We start from the raw sequence: 20620 nt of genomic DNA, 5'->3' as shown, positions 1-20620 counted from the left end.
TTTTTTTGAAGAATGTTCAACAGTAAGTCTGCCAGTCTGCCAGAAAAATGTTCGTGCATCAATTTGGAGATTCCATAGTAAATTCTCACATGAATGTGTCGACACTGGAAGAATCTCCAGAAATTCTTGCATTATTACCTACAGTAGTTCAGACAAGAATTCCCCAAGAGGTTCCAGCAAATAGAAATACACTAGAAATCCAATGGCGCTGTAGTCACTTTTCGTTTTTATATTAATTAATAACTTTTATTGTAATAATTGATTGTCTTTTAGTGCCCAGCTTGAAGACCATCATTTGTTTTGGTAAACAAAATTTATTTGACACTTCTAGTACCGCTACTGACGCTGTAAGGGCGTGGCAAACTAGATGTTAGTCACACGAAAAGCCGCGACATTGGACTTCTGTGGCTAGTTATTCTAATTTCCAGCAGGAGTTCGTTCCAGAAATGCCTCCAGTGTTTCCTCCAGACATTCCTACATCTTGTATCCCAAAAATTTATCCGCCGGCATATCCTCTAAGGATAACTAATAACTTCTCCTCAGATTATTAGTGATTTTTATTCAAAAATATTTCCCGGAAATTCCTTTACAAATATCTTATAAGTTTTTAGGAGATCTTCGCAGACGCTTATGTATATGTATATGTATATGTATATGTATATGTAAATGTATATGTATATGTATATGTACAAGAATTTTGAGGATATTTAACCACAGTTTTCTCCAAAAATACATTCAGAAAATCCTCCAAGAATTCTATCAACGGATTTCTTCAGTAATGTTTTTATAATTCTCCAACAGTTTTTGTCTAGGAATTCCACAATGGACTTTCCGAACATTTACTTCAGGAGTTTCTCCAGGAAGTTCTTAAGAAACGCAAGCAGAAGAAAATATCAACAGCATAATAAAATATGTTATTTTGGCTTAATAACTGTATAATTGAATCAGTAATTTTTATGTTATTAGCATAACATAGTATGTAATAAACTTGTCTGTCATAAGCGGCAAAATAACAAATATCATAACAAAAAAATGTTCCTGAAAGACTTATTCAATAACATGTTTTGTTAGAGCAATTACAACTTAATAACAGGAAATTTGTGAACTTGTTATTGTTCATCACATATTTGTACATTCTCTTCAGTAGAATAATAACTAAACTTGTTGTACAACAAAATATATTATTGAAATGTTATCTTGTGGATATATCCTAATAGCTTGAACATAACAAAATAAGATTGCGCAACAAAACATGTTATTAAAAACATATATATTTTGATAAGTTAACAATAACAAATCATGATATAAAAACAGGCAATGTGATTCTGTTGTTATCAACTTGCTATTACCTTCTGCTCGGGAATGCCTCCTGCAATACTCTTAAGAATTTCCCTGGATTTTTTTTTTCAAATATTTCTCCAGAGGTTAATTCAAAAGTACTTATCAACCTTTTTCAAGGATCTTATTGAAGTTCTTTAAGAGGTTCTCTCAGAAATCCCTGCTAGGATTCCTTCTGAAATTCCTGTGAGGTGATATTTTTATCTCGAGACATCTCCTGAGTTTTATGAAGAGAGAGAGTTCTTTGAGAGATTACTTCAGTGGCACAGAAATCAGAAATTTCCACAAGGTTCCATCAGAAGGAGCTCTTAGGATGTCTTGAGAGATGTGCAAATTTCAGATATTTCTGCAGGAATTTTTCAGAAGTTCATCCAGAAATTGCAGAAAAAATACTAAGGATTTTTCAAAGAATCCCTGAAGGAATTTCTAAGAAATCACAGGAGGTCTCAAGGAAGCCGTTAAAACTTTTGGAGATATTTTTGGTAACTTCTAGATGAAATTCTTGATTTTTTAGGATATCCAGGACAAAAATTCTTGATGCACACTCTACAGTTGTTTCTTAAGCAATTTTTGAATGATAATCCCTATGATCTGGGCCACTTATTTTTCAGAAAAAAAAATATGAGAAACTTACAAAAGATTTCTGCTGGAAAAAAATCCTGGAAAAAATCTGGATGGATTCCTGGAAAATCTGTAGAAGACTTTCTGATTGAATCTACTAAAAAAATGTCTGCTGAAATAGCAGGCAAGAGAACTGGTGTTCTTGAAGAAATATCTCAATAAATTTTTGGAAGGATCCCTGGAGAATTTTATAAATCAATCATTGAAGAATTTTTTAGAAAATAATCTTAAACAGCTTCTGAAGAGATATGTACTAAAAATCCCTAAACTACTAGCTAGAGAAAATATATCCTGTAAGAAAAATAAACTCTAGGATTTTTTTTTGAGAACTACTAAAGAAATTAACAAATAAAGGAATCTTTGTGTCTCAAAAGAACTGGAGATTCAGAGATAAATTTCTTGAAAATTCCTTGTAAAATGTTAAAGAAGAGATTATGGATTAATTCATGTAGGAATTGTTGTGAGAATCCCCAGAACTAGGTATGAATAAATTCAAACTAATGCCTGGAAATAAAGGGTAACATGGACTTGTGAATGCCTGGAGGAATACTTGAAAAAAACTTTTCGAGGAACCCCTAAAGGCACTTATTCAGAAATCTCTTAAAAATGTTCCTCTATATAAATGCCCGAGAAAATGCTTGAATAATTGACTTGCAGTTCCTTACTGATTTTGGCAACACGAGGTGAAAATTATGTTGCCAATCTCGGTAAACAATTGTGATTAATTTTCAACTTTTTAGCGTTATTTTTGCTAATATTATATATATGGACTATTCACAAGTTATTAGATAATCCTCTTAGGGGCTGTCTATTTATTACGTAAAGGGATTTTTGCGATTTTTCGACAGTCGCTCCCCCCCTTGTAAGATTTTTGTATGAGAACCTCAATAGTTTTGTATGGCGCGTAAGATTTCTCAAACCCTCCCCTCCCCCAATAAGCCCTTTTTGTCTAAAAAAGCTTCAGTAAAAAAAATAGAATTTCTATAGGAATTTTGAAAGAATTTACGAATCTTCATTAAAACATATTTTGAAGGAACATTTGATGGAATTCTTGGAGATTTCCTAAAGTAAAAGTCTTGGAAAAATGTTTTTGGAGCAATTCTCCAGAAGTGTTTGAAGGAATACAAGCATGAACTTTTTTAACAATCATTGAAGAAATTTCCTATAGGATCCCTTAAGAAATCCCAGAAGGAAATCCGTGGAGCGTTTTTTTGAAAACAATCTTGAGAAACTCCTGAAGAGGTGCCTTGGAAAATTGCTGGGGGTATTCCTAAAAGAATCTCTAGAGGAACCTCTGCAGAAATATCTCAGGAAATGAATGAACATGAATATACTAAAGAAATCTTTAGAGGAATTCTTGCTAAAATCTTTCTACGACATTCTGCGAGAATCTTTCTGTAAACTTTTCAAAATATTGATAAATCCTCAAATAATCTCAAAGGTATTTCTGGCGGTGACTCTTGAGGTATTCCTGGAGAATTTTTTAGAAATTTTAAGAAGAATTTTTAAACAACAATAAAGTTTAGCCTCACTTTACCTAGGTTATATCACTTTGCGGTCTTCGACAGAGTTGTGTTGCATAGAGTCATCTTCAAACGTACCAAAGGGATCAATCATTTAACGCTTACAGTGCTTACCCAGCGGCAGAAATCGAAAACCTACGATTTCTGCATACATTTGATCACGTTTTCCCACACAGTCTTCAAGCTTGCTGAGCGCCCCCTTAAGGACATATATGAGCGAATCCAAATATGGTCGTCACAATGGCTGCCTCGCAAATACAGCAAATCTCGTTATCCAAGCAACAAAAAAAGTTGAAAAAGCAAGTAGTCTTGCTCACTCGTGGTAAACATTGAGTAGCATTTTCGTTTATGGGCAGTTTGTAGATGAGGAGATCGGTGCTCTCAGAGTCGCGATTCGAAATTGCACCTGGATGCGCTCCCATTTCACCTTAAGGCTTGAGTGATTTTATTTAAATTTTGAACGTATGTAGCTTGTGGGAGTCCAAAACAACTGATTTAGGAGGTAAGACTTAGTATTTTTCGAAATTTTGGAGGTTGACCCAAAAACAATGGAAAGAGGGATTTAACGAATACCATGCTAAATTCCTGTGTTTTCCAAAGCACTCCTAGAGATAAGCAAAATACGTAATTTCTCCTGCAAACTTATTTTGAAATATCCGAAAAGATAGTTTGACGAACTACAAAAGAATTCATATTTTTTTTCTTTTAAGCATGGTCAATTTTTTGAAAAATGTAGTATCCTAACCGGATTTCTGCCCCCTATGGGAATCATTGGTTTGTACCCATCTTTCATTTTCACGTGTTACTGATTGCCACATAGAATAAAAAACGTTAAAATTAGATATATGTAGTTTGCACAAGGTACAATAAAAACTTGTACTTTTTTTTTGGTAACACCGAAACTCCCCCAACCCCCCCCCCTTGATTAGCTTCATGTGGTCCTCAGGGGGCCGCGAACCACCGGTTGGGAACCCGTGTTCTAAGAGATTTCAGCTCCTGGTCGAATTCCCTAGGAAGAAACGGGTTTCTTCCAAGATGTTTTGATTGCCCAAGTAACACAACATGTCTTATAAAAATTATTTCGACTCCAATATGACCAGTTACAAAGTTTTGGTTTGAAGCAATAAAACCGATTTGCAGACTGCTATACGACTGAAAAAGCGCAGAAGGTGGAGCCTGCGCAACATCTTTGTGATGTCATATTCATGTTCTATTTGAATCTGAGCATACTTGATTATGTATATCTTAGTATGTTTTCCATTATATATTTTCAACAAATTCTAGAAAACAGTGCCTTGGCAGCCAAGATGTTCTATTACTGTAAATAATTGAGTTCCAAATTGTCAATAATAAAAATCGACAACTGCGAAAATCGACATGCATCAATAATTCTACCAAGTCACTTTAACGCCTAATTGCCATACTGTGGTCATACATTTTAATGCCAATCATTTTTTACGGTGAAATTGACTATTGTACCCCGATAAAATTAATGCGCCTTATAAATCAGAATTTTGCATCAAAATAAATAAATAGTATTCATTTTATTTTAACACAAAAACTCAAACATGCTTCATTATTCTCAAGAGTTTGTCAAGTTTATACATACATTTCACAAATTATTGAAACATAATAGAATATTTGATAAATATTTAATAATTTAGAAATAAAATTAAATGGCAGTCTGTGACATGGCATGATACATGTTTTGAGATATGATTCTTAATTGGCTTGATATTGTTTTTGTGGATAATTTTGTTGTGGCTGTTGTTGGTTCTCATGCTTGGTTTAGTATTTGAACGGTTTGATATCTGTCACGATTTGGAAAGACAACAAATATAAGTATCAAATAATTATCACAGTCCATACCTAGGTCCATACATTGAAGCGGCTCAAAGAGCATTTCGGTAAAATTTACCCTTATAGATAATCATATATGTTGTGGTAACATATATTCCTGTCATTTTTTTATATAGGTATTCATAGCTAAGATTCTGTTAGAAGTACATTTTTTTACGTAGGCGATTCTACATTTCTATGATCGGTAGTGTATCATGTCCCTGTTCAAGAATATGAATTAGGGTTATGTTACACATGTTTTCTATCATACTGCAGAAAACCAAAATTCGACTAATTATGAACATACGAAACATACTTTGTTTTGTCTAAACATGATTGAAAACAAGTCTTACACAAGAAACTGCAAATGTTACTGTAATATGACATATAGAACATACTGAGTATGTATGGTAACAAACAAAGTGTACTTAAATAGAACATACCCAACATAATCGAAAACAACATGCAATGTTTGTTTGAGAAAACAAAATATATTCTTTAACCCTCAAATAGATACCTTAAATGAAGGTCCGTTTTGGGACCCTGGGGTCCATTGGACCCCAACATATATTCTCGTATATCTAGTGATCCTTACTTTTTAAAAGGGAGATGTTTTCAGCAAAGATGTTAGGTATGTCAAGGCCTATCTAGTGATGAACATTTTAGTACAGGAAATTATCGCTAGGTGGCGCTAGAGAGCATTCCAAAATGATCCCAATCAATAGGATGAAACGTACCTAGCATGCGGACAAGGTGCTCAAAACAATAGGGTAAATCGCACTTCTGTAGATGGGTAGACATACATGTCCTGCAGCTCAAAAGGGGTCGTTTAAATATTACATAACGATAGGATGAGCGAGGGGGTCAAGCGCTGTGTTACGCTTTGAACAAAATTTCAAATTTTCCATTACAAAAGTTGTTACGTGGGATAGAGAGGCGTTCTAAATTTTCCAAATTTAGCGTTGCGCAATATTTGAATGAACCCAAAGAGACATCACAGACAAACAGGTGTAACACTGAAGAAGTTAACATCTCATATCGCAAGCTCCAGACTACTAGTAAAGTTAGTGTCTTCGGCAAAGTTGTTTGTTTGGGAAAGGGCTTACAGAAGCTGAACCATTTGATTTGATACTTTACCACAAGGCGACGCTAGTGAGCAGCATTCAAATATTATATCTCATATCTCTCAGGATCCTGATTACTTAGAAAGATGGTGTCTTTGGAGTTGTTCTGTAGGCTAAACATTCACAGTTGATGATGCAATTCCTGGAGGATTACCGGGAGGAATTCCGAGGGATTATTCTATAAATATTTAGTTGAATCGCTGGTGAAGTTCCTAAAACAATCTCTGGGGGAATTCCTGAAAAAAAAATCCGGAGGATAAGTGGATTTCCTGGATAAAGCCCTGGGGGAGCTTTGGCAAGAATAACTAAAAGAATATTCCTGTATCAATTTTCGAAAAAAAAATCCCAGGAAGAGTTCCTTCAGAAATTCCGGAAGAAATTCCTGAAGGTATCCGTATGAGAATCGATGGAGCATTTATCGATGGAATTATTAGTGACAATTTTGTAGAACCCCTGATGCAATTACTGGAACATAATGAAGGCATCCTGAGAGAATCCCTGAGAAATACCCGGATCCCTGAAGAAATTTGTGAAAAATAAACCTGAAGAAGCCTTTGAAGGAATCAAGTGAGGTGTTTTCGAACATGGTTGTTTTTTCAGATAAGCTGGCTTTCAATAATTTGTGCGATTTCTTCAAAGACTTTGTATGTTTTCACTGGGCGAAAATTATCAGTAAAATAAACCCCATTGCCACCCGGTAGAAGTATTAATCACTAATAACTACATCAATGGGTAACGCTTAGCCAGACGAACATCTTTACAGAAAATACCAAAATTATATCTTTTCGTTGGACTGAGATATCGGCGAATTAAATTGATTGTGTAGAAGTGTATTTAAAAAATTACATTCATATAAATAAATCTGCCGAAGTAATCAATTTAGAATATTTTCTCTCGAAATGTATATTTTTGAAATGTGGTTTGAAAGTCTTATCCATATGTAATCTTTGAAGCTATATTTTCGCTACCTGGTGAATCAATTCTGAAATAAAACATACATCAAATAAGAAGTATGGGTATTGTTTGTCATTATATTGCATCAAGACTTTCACCTCAAAAGAAGTTCACTTTTTTGAGGACGTTCGTCGCTCAGGGTGTCTAGGATGCTGAGCAAATATGTATCTTTTTGCGCCAGCTTGCAGAAAAAGATAATCAAAGTTTTTATTATCAAATAGATGTTGATGCGTTAAACACTTTTGCCGAAGACACGAACATTGTATGCATTTTAAATACCAAGATATTCAAGCTTTTAATCAGTAATTTGAATACACTTAGTGCCATCTACTGTGCTAATTTCTATTCAATTAATTTATCATAAGATTGCCCTTGGTATGCGGAACAATTTTGTCAAATACAGCATTATTCTAGGTAGTCAAGATCAAAAGATACAATCGTTTGTGCCGTGGGGTCCAATGGACCCCAGGGGTACAAAATCGCCCAGTTCAACTTTGACATCGAGAATAATCCATAGTACGCCATGAAATTATAGGTATTTTTGCACAAATGACTCATCGCGGTGTAGTTTGAAGGTACTGTAAAAATGGGGCCGATATGTCAATCCAAACTTGTTTGCGACAACTTCAAAGTGGCTCTGGGGTCCAATGGACCCCAGGTATCCATTTGAGGGTTAATAAGACTTCTAAATAGAAGATCACTGTGTATAAGTTTCAGGTATCATAAAAACGACATATCCATGACATAATATGTTTCGAGAAACTTCATAACAACTGCTGTAGGACAAAGTAAATATTTTGCTATTTCGGATTATGTTTTCGGTTTTACTTGGGTGGTTGATTGGTACCTTGATAGCGTATTTCCTCGTGACGTGATTTGTTGGGTAAATACTTTTAATCAAATTACAACACGATAAAATCAAGGCAGCCTATCAAATATCACCGTATTCGCAAAAAAAACATAGCGGTTGAATGTTGGCGGCAACATATTTCAGCTACCGTATGGACTTTTTTTTTATTTGATGCTAATGATACCACATATCGCTCAACAGTTACTTCTACCGAGCCTCTGTCAGTAACAGCTGCATTGACGACAGATAGTCAACACGATCCAGCCAGCAGAGAGCGGCTCGTTTACACCAGCCAGCCTGCATCAACTTGCGACAGCGTGCGGGTTGAGATGATGTTGATGGGTGAAAGATAGATAGATAGATAGATAGATAGATGGTACTCGCTGTCATTCGCGCTTATTCAGTAACAGACGTGTAAATTTAATGAATCATTCATCCGACGCGCGAAATTGGGTATTGCACTACCCTATTCATATTCCACTCAGTTTCACCACTTGAGATCGGTTTCCTCCATTAAAACAGCCTGAATGTTGTGCAAGTGAAAGGCGCGAGTGATTCATACGAGGGATCAGGAAAAGATGGCCTAAATACATTTTGTTTGGACTTATGATCTCCAAGTACTCAGCAGCGAAAAATAAGATTTATTCATCACCTTTTTTCAGTTTTGTAGTACAAAAAAAAAACAATGTTGTACAAATTTGGAAATGGGATGAAACATTTTAAAATTTTTATATTGCGAGGTAAAACATTGGCTTAATTCAAATTTATTTTGTAATCACTGATAAGATATGTCTTTTACTTAACAATTATTGACTTTAATCTATAATAAGGATGATGGAGAGATTTTTTCTCTTCTTCGTCCAAAAGTATAAGTAGGAAATAAAACCAACCATGTTTTTTTTTTTATTGAAACGAAAATAAAAATTCAGAATAATAACTGGAATCACTCCCCTACCAGGGATAAGAGAATCAACAAACAAAACCAAAAGTACACATATATCGAGGGCATTTCCTCCTGTCCAGCATACCGAGCAATGTTTGTAACAGCCCATCAACCGTACACGCACAGTTTCCCAGAAGATTGGCTCCGTGTTGGCTGTGCTGCTGCTGCCGCGGGAATATTTTATGTGGTGCTAGGACGAATGGTAATATCTGCCAAAAAACAGTGTGGAACAATTACGGGCAGGACGAGTCCGGTTGCTGTCGAGAACAAGTGGAACGAGTGGAAAACTGGTAGTGAAACCACGTTTCACCATGAATGGCTTATGGTGCCGGCTGGAAATTGCTGTGCCAAAAAAGTTGGTGCTCTCGTTGCTGGTCGTGACGGATGGGAAACATATAATTGTAAGTGTTCAGATTGGAGATATATTCAGTGAAATTCGTGTGGATTTGAAAGATATATATTTTTTTCATCTATATTCTTTAAATTGATAATTTCAAAATAAGACATAATCAGTATCAGAAAAATAGTTAAAATATACCTATCTTTATGAAGTTAGGTATGTAGAAATGTCTTTGGTTACAAAGTATAGCCACGGTGAAAGCAAATACAACACTTCAGTCTTTCAAAAATTCCTACGGAATTCGCACCACATGTGTCCATTCCGATATCCCCAAAAATGGTCCCGATGGATCGATTCTCAAATCAAAGGTTCTCAGTCTGTCCAATTTGGACCAAGCTCCTCCTCACTTTCCATTTTCCTTTATTGAATCCATCCTTGATGTCGTTGAGCTGAGCTGAGCAAAAGGCCAATGATTTGTTTGCCCAAAAAAAGGGACACACCATTTGAAAGATGTCGACCCAATCCCAGTGATTGCGTTCGATTGTGTCACGTGTATTTGGCGAAATGTGTGGCCTTCTCGAAAGGCTCCCATCTCTTCCGCTCATATTTTTTCACCGCCGTCATCGCAGACTAAAGCACAAGAAAGCCGTAAAAAGAACCACATCCAATACATTGAATGACGGCAGCAGGGGTGAGATGCGAAATAAAAGTCTCGATGATGTTTTCATTTCACTTTGATAACGGCGGGCGGCGCCCAAACCCAAACCTTGAAAAACTCTGAATTTTAACGACACGTTTGCCAATCAATAGGAACGACAACACGAACGGCAGCGGAGGCGGCGACGGACGTGCATTTCGATGCTGTGCCATTCAGCGACACCGACCTTCGTCGGACCGTTGGTTGTCGTTTTGCTAAAGAAAACATCAAGTTTGATGGCATCGCATCCATCGGCGATCGATTCCGATTCGATTTTCTCCGTGGGGGGGTTTTGAACAATAATCGTTACGGGGATACCAACAGATTTGTTCGGCCTTCGGAAGAGCTCTTCCAGTAATATTCTGGTTTATTTGAATGAGATCAAATAGATTAAGGAATCCAATAACCCGGGGAACTATAAAGAGATTTAACTGTTTAGCTGTTTAACTGTTCGGAAAAAGAAACATATTTGTTAAAATTTTAAAACGACTTAATAATACATATCATGTAATGCGATGCGTCGCCTGAAAACTACGAGGGCTTGCAGTTCCTCCTCGAGCATCTCTTAAGTCCGTAAAGGACCACCGATCTTGTCAGCTATTTGTACTTGGTGCATTCGGTGCGGGGTAAATCTTTATAGACCGCAGATGCCTCTCAAGCTTATAGTAGGCACTCCGAAGGCACTACTTCCACTGATGATGCGCCTTCAAATATCACAACTGACATTGTTGTCAAACGTCAGAAGGATCTGATGAGGTATCAACGTCTATCGTGACATTACTATATAGACGGATAAGGCAAACGGCGGAAGATGATTTGGGATAGATCTCTGAATGCAGCATTCAAAGTGGTTATCGTTCTGAATGTCTTAAGTACCGGCCAAAGTGGACGCGTCACGCGGCGCGACGCGGAAATTTGCACGCAAAGGAATAACAATCAATAATAAGGAGCTGTCAAATATGGGAAATCCGCGTCGCGTCACGTGACGCGTCCACTCGGGCCGTACCCTCACATTCCCAATAGTCGCCTTTCTTCTTAGGGTAAATTAGCTCTTCTTTCCACTCCTTCGGTAGGTGTTCAGTTTCCCGGTGCACTTTCAACCGGTGCAGACAGGTGGCTAACCCTTCTATGCCCTTTGTGATGAGGTCAGTTGCGATATAATCCTTGTCAACTGCTTTGAATGGCGTCCCTATCTTGCGTCTGCGGGGGAGTTCGATCATATTCGTCCTCTGCTACACTGGCGTAGTCATTTTCTCCGTTACCGTGGTCTCCCGTGCCTACGTTCTCCGCATCAGTCAGGTGTCAATCGCAATGCTGCTTCCACCTTTCGATCACCTCACGCCCGTCCGTTGAAAGGTCCGCGTACATATCCCTGCATATTTCAGCACGAGGAACGAAGCCGTTACGGGGTGCGTTGAGCTTCTGGTTGGTCACCAACAGATCACATGCCACTACATGTCACCCATCACGATGAAAGCTGCTCCCAGCTCACGTGTGCTGCCGCAGCTCTGGTAAATGGGATGATTACCTCTACAGGTTCTCACTTTGGATTTTTCCCAACACACTTTCTACTTTGTTTTGCCATATGGCTAAAAGTGATTATTTCGTGTGTAATTGTGTTTGAGAGGCCCCCGCGGAACCTGTTTCAGGTGTTCCGGAGCGGCCACATTAGTTGATACATACACCAGTCAATTTTTGTCTGCCCCATTCTCTTGAAATCATGAAGTTTGATACGTCGCACGGCATGTTTTGGTTGCAAACCAGAAATGTCCTCGATGACAACCCCGTGGAACCTATGCTAGCTGTACCGGGGTGGTCATATTAGTTGATACAGACTTCAGGGTATCGTTTCTGATTCTGTCATTCGAAATAATGAAGTTTGATATGTCGCACGACATGTTTTGGATGAAAACCAGAAGTGTCCCCAATGAGGTCCCGCGGAACCTGTCATGGTGATCCAGATGGGTCAACTTATTCAAATCTGATTATCGCAGATGTGATTTGTTGTTCACACAATGAAAATTTAGCTGAAAATGGTTCAAGCACAATAACACACGAAATAATCAGTTCTAGCCTTTTCGGCACCCTTTCTGACTCCAGTACAATCCGGCATATCTCTGAAATGGTTCCGGATATTGCATGGCCACTTGGGTGTATTAAACTTGCACCAATTTATGATCGATTGAGGGCGACTTCAAAAAAATTGGATGAAAATTGACGTTTTGAAAATGAGATGTTGGGGGTCGGGTATGTAAAGGTTAAACATCATTTTGGCTTACAACTTCTATCGCTTTTCTGGCGTGAAAAAGCCTTCTTCGAGCCATAGCCGCACCGATGATCACCCGAAACCATATAACCTCTACTTGGAGGCATGAAGGTTATATATGAAGTTTACCAACCGCCACATCCTGGATTTACTTTTTACGATTGCATCCTTCAGGCAAAACAGATGCAGTTTAAAACTCAATTTTTTATTTTTTTTTTTTTTATCTGTATTAACGAGATTTTTAGCCCTAGGCTAGTTCATCTCGGGACCCACGCTTTACTTCCCTTCCGAAGGAAGAACTCACATTTTTCGAGTTTGTCGGGAGTGGGATTCGATCCCAGGTCCTCGGCGTGATAGTCAAGTGTTCTAACCATCACACCAGGTCCGCTCCACAAAACTCAAATTGAATGTACATGACATCATTATGTACGAAATGTGAGTGTCGAATAAAAAAACGTATCATTGATTGTCAAAAATCCCTCCCACAGTAAATTTCTGGCTACGTCACTGTACCAAAAAAAAAAAACGGTTTCGTTAATTTAACTAAATTTTTTTTTTCCTAAAATTTCCATTGGGCCGCAGATGTTTTGATAATTCTTCAAGGGGGTCGCCACCTCAAACAGGTTGGGAACCCCTGTTATAGTGGTTGCTTTGATCAACTAAGCTCTATAACAGTAAGGATATCACAAAAAATATACATATAACAACGCTTATTGTTCGTCGAACTACTTTTCCAAATACAGTGTGAGTGTATTATGTAACACTACTTAACGTTGTGGCAAAAAGTATCATCACAAGTGGAGACCTGAAGCTATGGTCTACGAAGTAGTTTGGTTGGCCGAAGACAGTATTCTGTTTTACTGAATGTGTGAATTTACACAGCCGTTTCTGTGTTGGGGTCATGTATGACCTCTCCGGCTCCAAAGAGAGATTTTTGAAACCAAATATTGTTATCATCGAGTTTTTGAAATGATAACCAAGTGATATCTCAATTTGATATTGAAAAGAAAAAAAATAAATACTCATTTTGATTTCATTTTGTAATCGATAACAAAATCAGTTATCAATTTGTTATAGGTTTGTTCTCATTCCCTGCTCGGGATGCTTCACCATCTGCTCGTTTATGTCGCTCATAGTCAACGTATTGAAACTCAGTGTTACAAAAATTGACCAACAAAACTATACTCATTTTTGTTAGCTTGAAAACGAATTCAACCAGAGCAGCATCGAATAAGAAGCGATTTCATATATGGAAATTCAAATGACTTCCTGGGCACGGATCACGAAAAACCCTGCCAAATTCCGCCAGATTGAAAAAAATATCGGATGTTGGATCAAAGTCGAGCTGATACCGATGAGGAAAGTCGAACATTGACTATTTTTTCAATTTAAAAATCATTTAAACAGTAATGTGTAAAGCATAATTTTAGTTCAGTTATCATTACCATTATTAAGCAACAATTCAGCAAGCTTGCTTGTTTGTGACTTGTAATTGTTAGTTGGGTCATTGATAACAAATTGATATCTTATTTTGTTATCCACATTTTACGACTTGATACCATTCGCAGTTCTCAGGGAGTTATTGCTTTTATGGGGTAATAACTATAAATTAATAACAAATTTAGTATTCATTTTGATATTTTATTACGAATTAATTTACATGAATAAGTAACGCTGTAAATGAGATTTTATTTTAAATTCAGAAGAATCTCGTGGTTGAAAACTTGTTTTGTTCAACCATTTGAAGTCGATTTTTTTTTCCAAGCGTTAATATAGAGTTTTCCCTACGTATTTCAATGGCTTTAGTGCTCAACAGCGCTGCTTTCGAGTATACATCCTAAAGTTCACAGGTGTAATGGCAACTTGCAACTTCAACTTCTTTCATTATACAAAGCTACGATTTGTATTCCATCATGGCCATTAAGTCTTCTGAAAGTCCGATAGATAGTATCAGGTCAGTCGAGATATCCTAGGTGAGTATAGGTAACTTTCATTTTACAAAGCTACGATAAGTAATGTCCAGCAAATCTTCTAAGCGTTCAATGCACATCATCAGATCAGCTAGGGTCATCCAAATTATTATGATGTTGAAAATCTAGCATCTACAGCAATAGAAGCTTCTGTTTTGGCTAGTTTTATGTTGAATAATTTATTATACGTACTTACTGGAGCTCACAGAATACAATCAGAGACTATTCAGGGATATTCAGAATCGTACACGTTGGAGATGAGCCAGCCTCGGGTTCACCTCGGATTTTCTTCCACAGGTTTTCGCGGTATCGACTCACACTTTACCCTTGAAACTCTTCTGATTTTTTTTCTGAGACACCTTGCAACTCCCATGAGACACACCAAACCACCCCCAGACACCCTGAGACTCCTTGGAACGCTTCTTTAATCCCCTGAAACACCTCTCAAACCTCTTGAAATCTACCTGATCCCCTAGATTCCCCTGCTTATATCTTTCGAAACCTCCTTCAGCTTTTTCCTATAGACGGGGGACAGGCCAATTACATTTTATTGTGTACAATAAATATTGGTTGAGCAAAACTGTCCTTTTAACGCAGGGTGCATAAACGGAAGACATTCTGAGAAATTTGGATACATCTGATCTAAGAAAAACTGAGGGCAGTAATCTTGTGTAGAAGTATAAAGGGAAATCCGTGAGAAACTTTGGAAAGCAATGAAAGAAATTTCTGGAATAACCACGGGTGAAATTTAATGAGAAACTCCAAGATAAAGCCGGAAAATTCATTAAGAGAAATCCTCGTAAGAAGTTCAAAAAAAGTACTGCAAAAAACTCTGGAGAAACTGTTGTATAATTATCCCGGAAGAAATACCCCAAGAACCTCTGCAAGGAATCCTGGGAAGTGCTCCTGCAGAAACAACAAGAAAAACTTCTGTAAAAATCCTTCAGGGGATCCTGGAAGAAATCACTCTCAGAAGTCCCGGAAAGATATTGAAAAGTTCCAGATTGAGCTCTGGGAGCAAATTCGAAAAAAAAATCCTTGGATCGAATCCTTTGAGAAAAGCCTGAAAAACACTAAAAAGAAACCTCCAAGAAGTCACGGGAAGAATTCAGTAAGAAAACGCGTAAGAATTTGTATAAGGAGGAACCACGTAAGGAATTCAAGGAAAATTTCCGGTTAGAATGTGGAGAGAAATGCTCAGAAGAATTTTGGAAACATTTCTGAATAGGTTTCTAAACATATCATTACTACCCCACCAGTAGCATCCTCTAAGGGGCTGTCCATAAACCACGTGGTCATTTTTTTGGGACTTCTCAACCCCCCCCCCCCCCCCCGCGTGGTCATTAGTCCATACAAATTTTTTTTTCGTCCATACAAAATGGTCATTGGCCTTAAAGAAACTACTCAATAGATGTATCCGGGTACTCTTCTAGATATTTCTACAATAATTACTTGCGGAATTCCTTTAAGATTTCGTGCTTGAGGCGTCGGTGGTGTAGTGATAAGGCTGGTTTCTTTTCAGCCCAGACAAAAATATCGGATCACGCCTTCCCTCGGATAGGAAGTAAAGCCGTAGGTCTCGGCAAATGTGTTGATGAGTTGGATATGTACGGTGTGAGTTGTGTGCGGATGTCTCCCTGACCGTTCGTGTTTAGGCTTAGTACCAGAAATAGGTGGACGACTAACTGCAGCTGATGCTGATCCGTATCGAAAAATGCTTTCGTCATGTAATTCCTCGGGTATCTTCTTCAGCAATTATTCCAGTGATTCTTGCAGAAGTTTAACCTAAAATTTCACAAAAGATTTCTCCAGCGATGTTTCTTGGGGTTTTCAAGAGAAATCTCTAGTAATTCTTTCACATAGAAGCCTCCAAAGATTTTTTTTTCCAGGGTATCTCCTATGAATTTCTTCAGATATTCCCTTGGAAATTGTGCTTGCTGTTGTGTTGAGCGTGCTTTCCTGTTACTGACGTAACCGCTCCCATTATTGGACAAGCGACAGAGGATGCTTTTTGGTACAGCACACTTTGGATATTGAAGGGAAGCACAGCCAGCATCAATCCCACTGCCGTCCATTGCCTTCTTTAAAGCACAATTCCTATAGATTGTGAGAAGGCTGCGCTCCAGTGGGGATTTCATGACATAAAGAAGAAGTAAAACATAAATTAAAGTGATTTTTCTCAGTCCTCAACACCCACATTCTTGAACGCAAATCACCTCCGCAAAAAAAACCACCTTCCCCTGCTCATCTGCGGCGCAACTCTCCATTTTTTTGTGTGTGTTTGACGAGCTCAGAAAATTTAAATTGATATAGACATGAATTCTGGAGATACCATATAGAAGATTTTTTTTTATTAACTGAAATTTAGGCTGACACAAAGTTCAATTTTCTTCTATGTAAGACCTCTCCCTCTCGACAATTTTTGGACGGAATTCAACATTTTGAGGGGGACATAAATTCAATGAGAGTCGCCCAGAAAATTTCTTAACAACCCAGACAACCAGAACTCGCATAAAAATGCATATATTTCATCATATTAATACTAATATACCTCACAATCGCATAAATGTTAATCCTATGTGCAACCAAAGTTCGAAATTCACCGCAATACACGGTGTTTTGATGTTTTTAAGCGATGAACGAAACATTATCGCATAATTACACCCGCAAACTCGCAAAATAGCATTCAAAATCGCATTTTGCGATTTCATCTTGTTATGACATCTCTACTTGCATTAGTATGTCAATTAACTCGTACAAATGCAATAGCGAATTTGTTTACGTATACATTCTAACTCATATTGGCGAGAACCTGTTATGCGTACATGATGCGATGTGAAATGTGATAACAAGGAAAAATTTGCTCTCTGCTTGTGATTATCGTGTGAATTCGTTGCGAAAGGGGAAAATTATTCGGTAGTGAACTATTATTCAACATAAAACTAATCAGTGGCCCTTGTGATTCAATTTTTAACTTGGCCGAACTTTACGTTCAGCTTCAAGTTGCTTGCCGAACTGACCCATATTCGTACAACACAGGTAAGTCAGTTTGATTTAGGAAAACATTGAGATGAGTTAGAGTGTCATCACAATTTATCAGCTTATTTCTTAAGAATGATGTGGTGTTAAGTGTAAGGTGTCAGTTGTTAACCCAAAAGTGATAAGTTTGACACTGGGAGCGGCGTTAGTTGTCCTTTTTTGTTTTGATACAAACAAGTCGCATAATACGATTCATAACATCGCAATATAGTACACGTCGTTAATCGCAGATGATAACGCTTCAACTCATACAGTGCTATTCTTGTTCCGTCAATGCACGCATATCGCCTCCACTTTTGCACGCATAGAACATATTCGCCGCATTTTATGCGATGAAACTTTTACGGTTAGTTGCACGCACAACACGGTCGTAAACTTCGTTAAACGTGTAAATTGGTTGTCTGGGAAATCCAATCCGATCCAATTCCGATTCTTAACAATTAACGATTACGCCTAATTGTTTGGGTATTTTTTAATCAAATAAATTATTCCCTTCCCACCCCCTTTATCCACGAGCACAGTGACAAAAGAAGAAAATGAAATTTGTTCCGGCCTTACTAATGGAGCCATTCTATATTTGTTTCTAAGACATTTCAATTTGTAGTTCACCACCTTTGCATCGCCAAACCCCAGATGACACATAGGATTTTTTTTTATAACTCTTATTTGGACAAACTTGTTCACATAAGAATGATGAAATCGTTTAAAATATATGTGCAACTTTGTTGGACATCAATCATATTTTGTATCCCATCTAGTTTATGTTTTTCAAGTGTTACTAACTTTATGATTATAGCATAAGTGAATATTGCAAGACAAAAGTCAACAAATCAGAATGTCATATCAATTTCAAATTGATGTCATTTCAAAACCAATAAAAACATATCCTTCTTAATTGATTGCATTGAGTTGGTTACATAGTGACTTACCTGATGTGTCAATCCAGTAATGCGTCCTTTGTTATAAAATGCGTCGTTTTCAAAACGTCCAATCAGTTGGCCATCAATCGCGCTGCTCGGTAATCCTATAACAGATTGTTTGATTTTCGTTTGGGATATAATCCGTTACTAATGCGCTGTAATCCTACACTTTTGTTGAACTTTCCACTTGGATGGTAACTAATCTCACTTCGTCACACAGGATACTCTGTCGTCTTCTTCGTCGTTTTTCGCTGACGTAGTCGAGCGCCTTCGTTGGCGTGATGCGATTTTTCACGATTTTATCTTATTGATATCACCAATAGGAGCCAACATAGAGAAAGACACATCTATAACACCGAACCACACACCGCACACCGTCTAGGGATATTCACACTGCTGAAGAGCGACCGTCTCAGCTGGAAAGGGGCAATCAATATCTTTCACCGACAAGATGCTAAGCTTCTTCTTCTGGCGCCGTGGTTCTCCAGCTCCAGCACAGGATCCGATGTCTTGAAGGAGGGCACTTATATGTCATTAGTTTTTTCAACCGTGACTTATTCGATTTTCCTTCGAGTAGTAGTGAAGGCTTAAGGTTTCGGTTTCCCCACCATCATCGCAATCAAGATGTTGAACACGAGGGACGAATTTTCCTCCTCCTGCAGGGCATGATTCTCTCACTCTCATCTCACCCGTGGCATCCCCCCGTGGTGGCCGTGAGAATCCCACACAAATCAATTTGCTGTTTAGGCATGAGCATCAAAATTCATGGGAATATAGTATATTGCATCACATCACTGATTCTATCTCACCGTCATAATTTATCCACAGCATCTGATAACCTCCAATCATAAGCTTCACTTCCTGGCGATACAACGCCCTACGATTGATTTTTCTCTTACTCTGCCCCAGAGGCTCACCGCACTGTACACACTGTGTTGACGTTTTGTTAATCGCACTTCCTCTTCCTGGATACACAGCATCCGTTTCGCCGAGTCTGCTTCAACGATTACACCTCAACCCACCGGAATTCGGCACAAATCACTATCCGTTCACATCGCGCGGAGCTCACTGCAGTGTGAATCGTTGTTTATGCTTTGCTGCAAACGTGTAGCTCCTGACTCTTCATAATCGCACTGCTCCACTCCCAGTCCCAGCATCACACCTACTCCTGTATGGTATACCCACTTCTCCCAAGTACCAAGTGTGCTTTGGGGTCGTCCCGCAGAGGAAATAGAGACACATTGGCGTCGTGCCCGAAAGACGCTACAAGACTGGTCTCGGTCTCGGACGGATGCTTGAAATGCGAGTCCTCCATCAATATTGGGGCTATACTCTCTCGAATTCTCTCATTCAGCCCACATCGATATGGATCCATGTGCTAGGCCGTTTCTCGGAGAATTGCGTGGAAGCAACGCAGCAACGGTGTACACTAGCGCCAAAATTTCCCAAAGCGGAAAATTCGTCAGCATAATTTTCTCCGGAACGACTTTGTTTTGCTGCTGCACCAAACAAACAGCAGCATCGTTTAGAGAAGAGAGACTATGTGGCGTTTGTACTCCACATGCTAGCCACTTTTCCCAAACGAAACATTAAGCACAACATGAGAAAGCAAACATACATACGAACACGGTGCTTCCGCAACAATTTTATTAGCACAAAAATAAATAAATGTCGTATGTAAGTGATAAAAAGTTGAAAACTATTTTGGGCGCTTTCTGGTGTAAGTAAGTAAAGATTATAAAAATGGGGCAAGTTCGGTGTAGTACTAGATTTTTAGTAATTAGCTGAATTTTTGTATGGTGAGAAGGTCAATTCTCCGTTTCTGCAATAAAATGGTGCAAAAAGCGTGGGTATTATGATTCCTTGCCTAAATTGATGCTGTTTGAGCAAAACTTTGGATAACTATGTTGTTTATGTTGCAAGAATTGGACAAAATAACAACACCGTTACCCAAAGTTTATCCCAAACAGCATCAAATTAGGCAAGGAATCATAATACCCACGCTTTTTGCACCATTTCATTGCAGAAGCAGAGAATTGTCTTTCTCATCATACTTAAATTCAGCTCATTACTACAATTCCAGTACTTCACCGATCTGTCCTATTGATTTAAATATACACGGTGCGTTTCTATCTCAGTTTTAAGCTGTGTACAAAAAATCTAGTCAATAAATATGAACTTGTCAACATTATAGAG

At 38.0% G+C, this 20620-nt stretch overlaps 1 protein-coding gene across 1 annotated transcript in view; it reads right to left on the bottom strand.

Annotated features, from left to right (window-relative positions):
* The window catches only part of LOC109428076 (uncharacterized), a 218883-nt gene extending 199155 nt beyond the window's left edge, over positions 1-19728 (bottom strand). The window contains exon 1 of the mRNA XM_029873363.2: positions 18434-19728. The gene's annotated coding sequence lies outside the window, so the exon portion shown is untranslated. The remainder of the gene's footprint in view (positions 1-18433) is intronic.
* Between the last annotated feature and the right edge of the window lie 892 nt (positions 19729-20620).

This window comes from Aedes albopictus, chromosome 2 (assembly GCF_035046485.1).
Source record: "Aedes albopictus strain Foshan chromosome 2, AalbF5, whole genome shotgun sequence".
Lineage (NCBI taxonomy): Eukaryota > Metazoa > Arthropoda > Insecta > Diptera > Culicidae > Aedes > Aedes albopictus.
The sequence above is the reverse complement of the archived record's forward strand: the minus strand, read 5'-3'. Positions and strand labels throughout refer to the sequence as shown.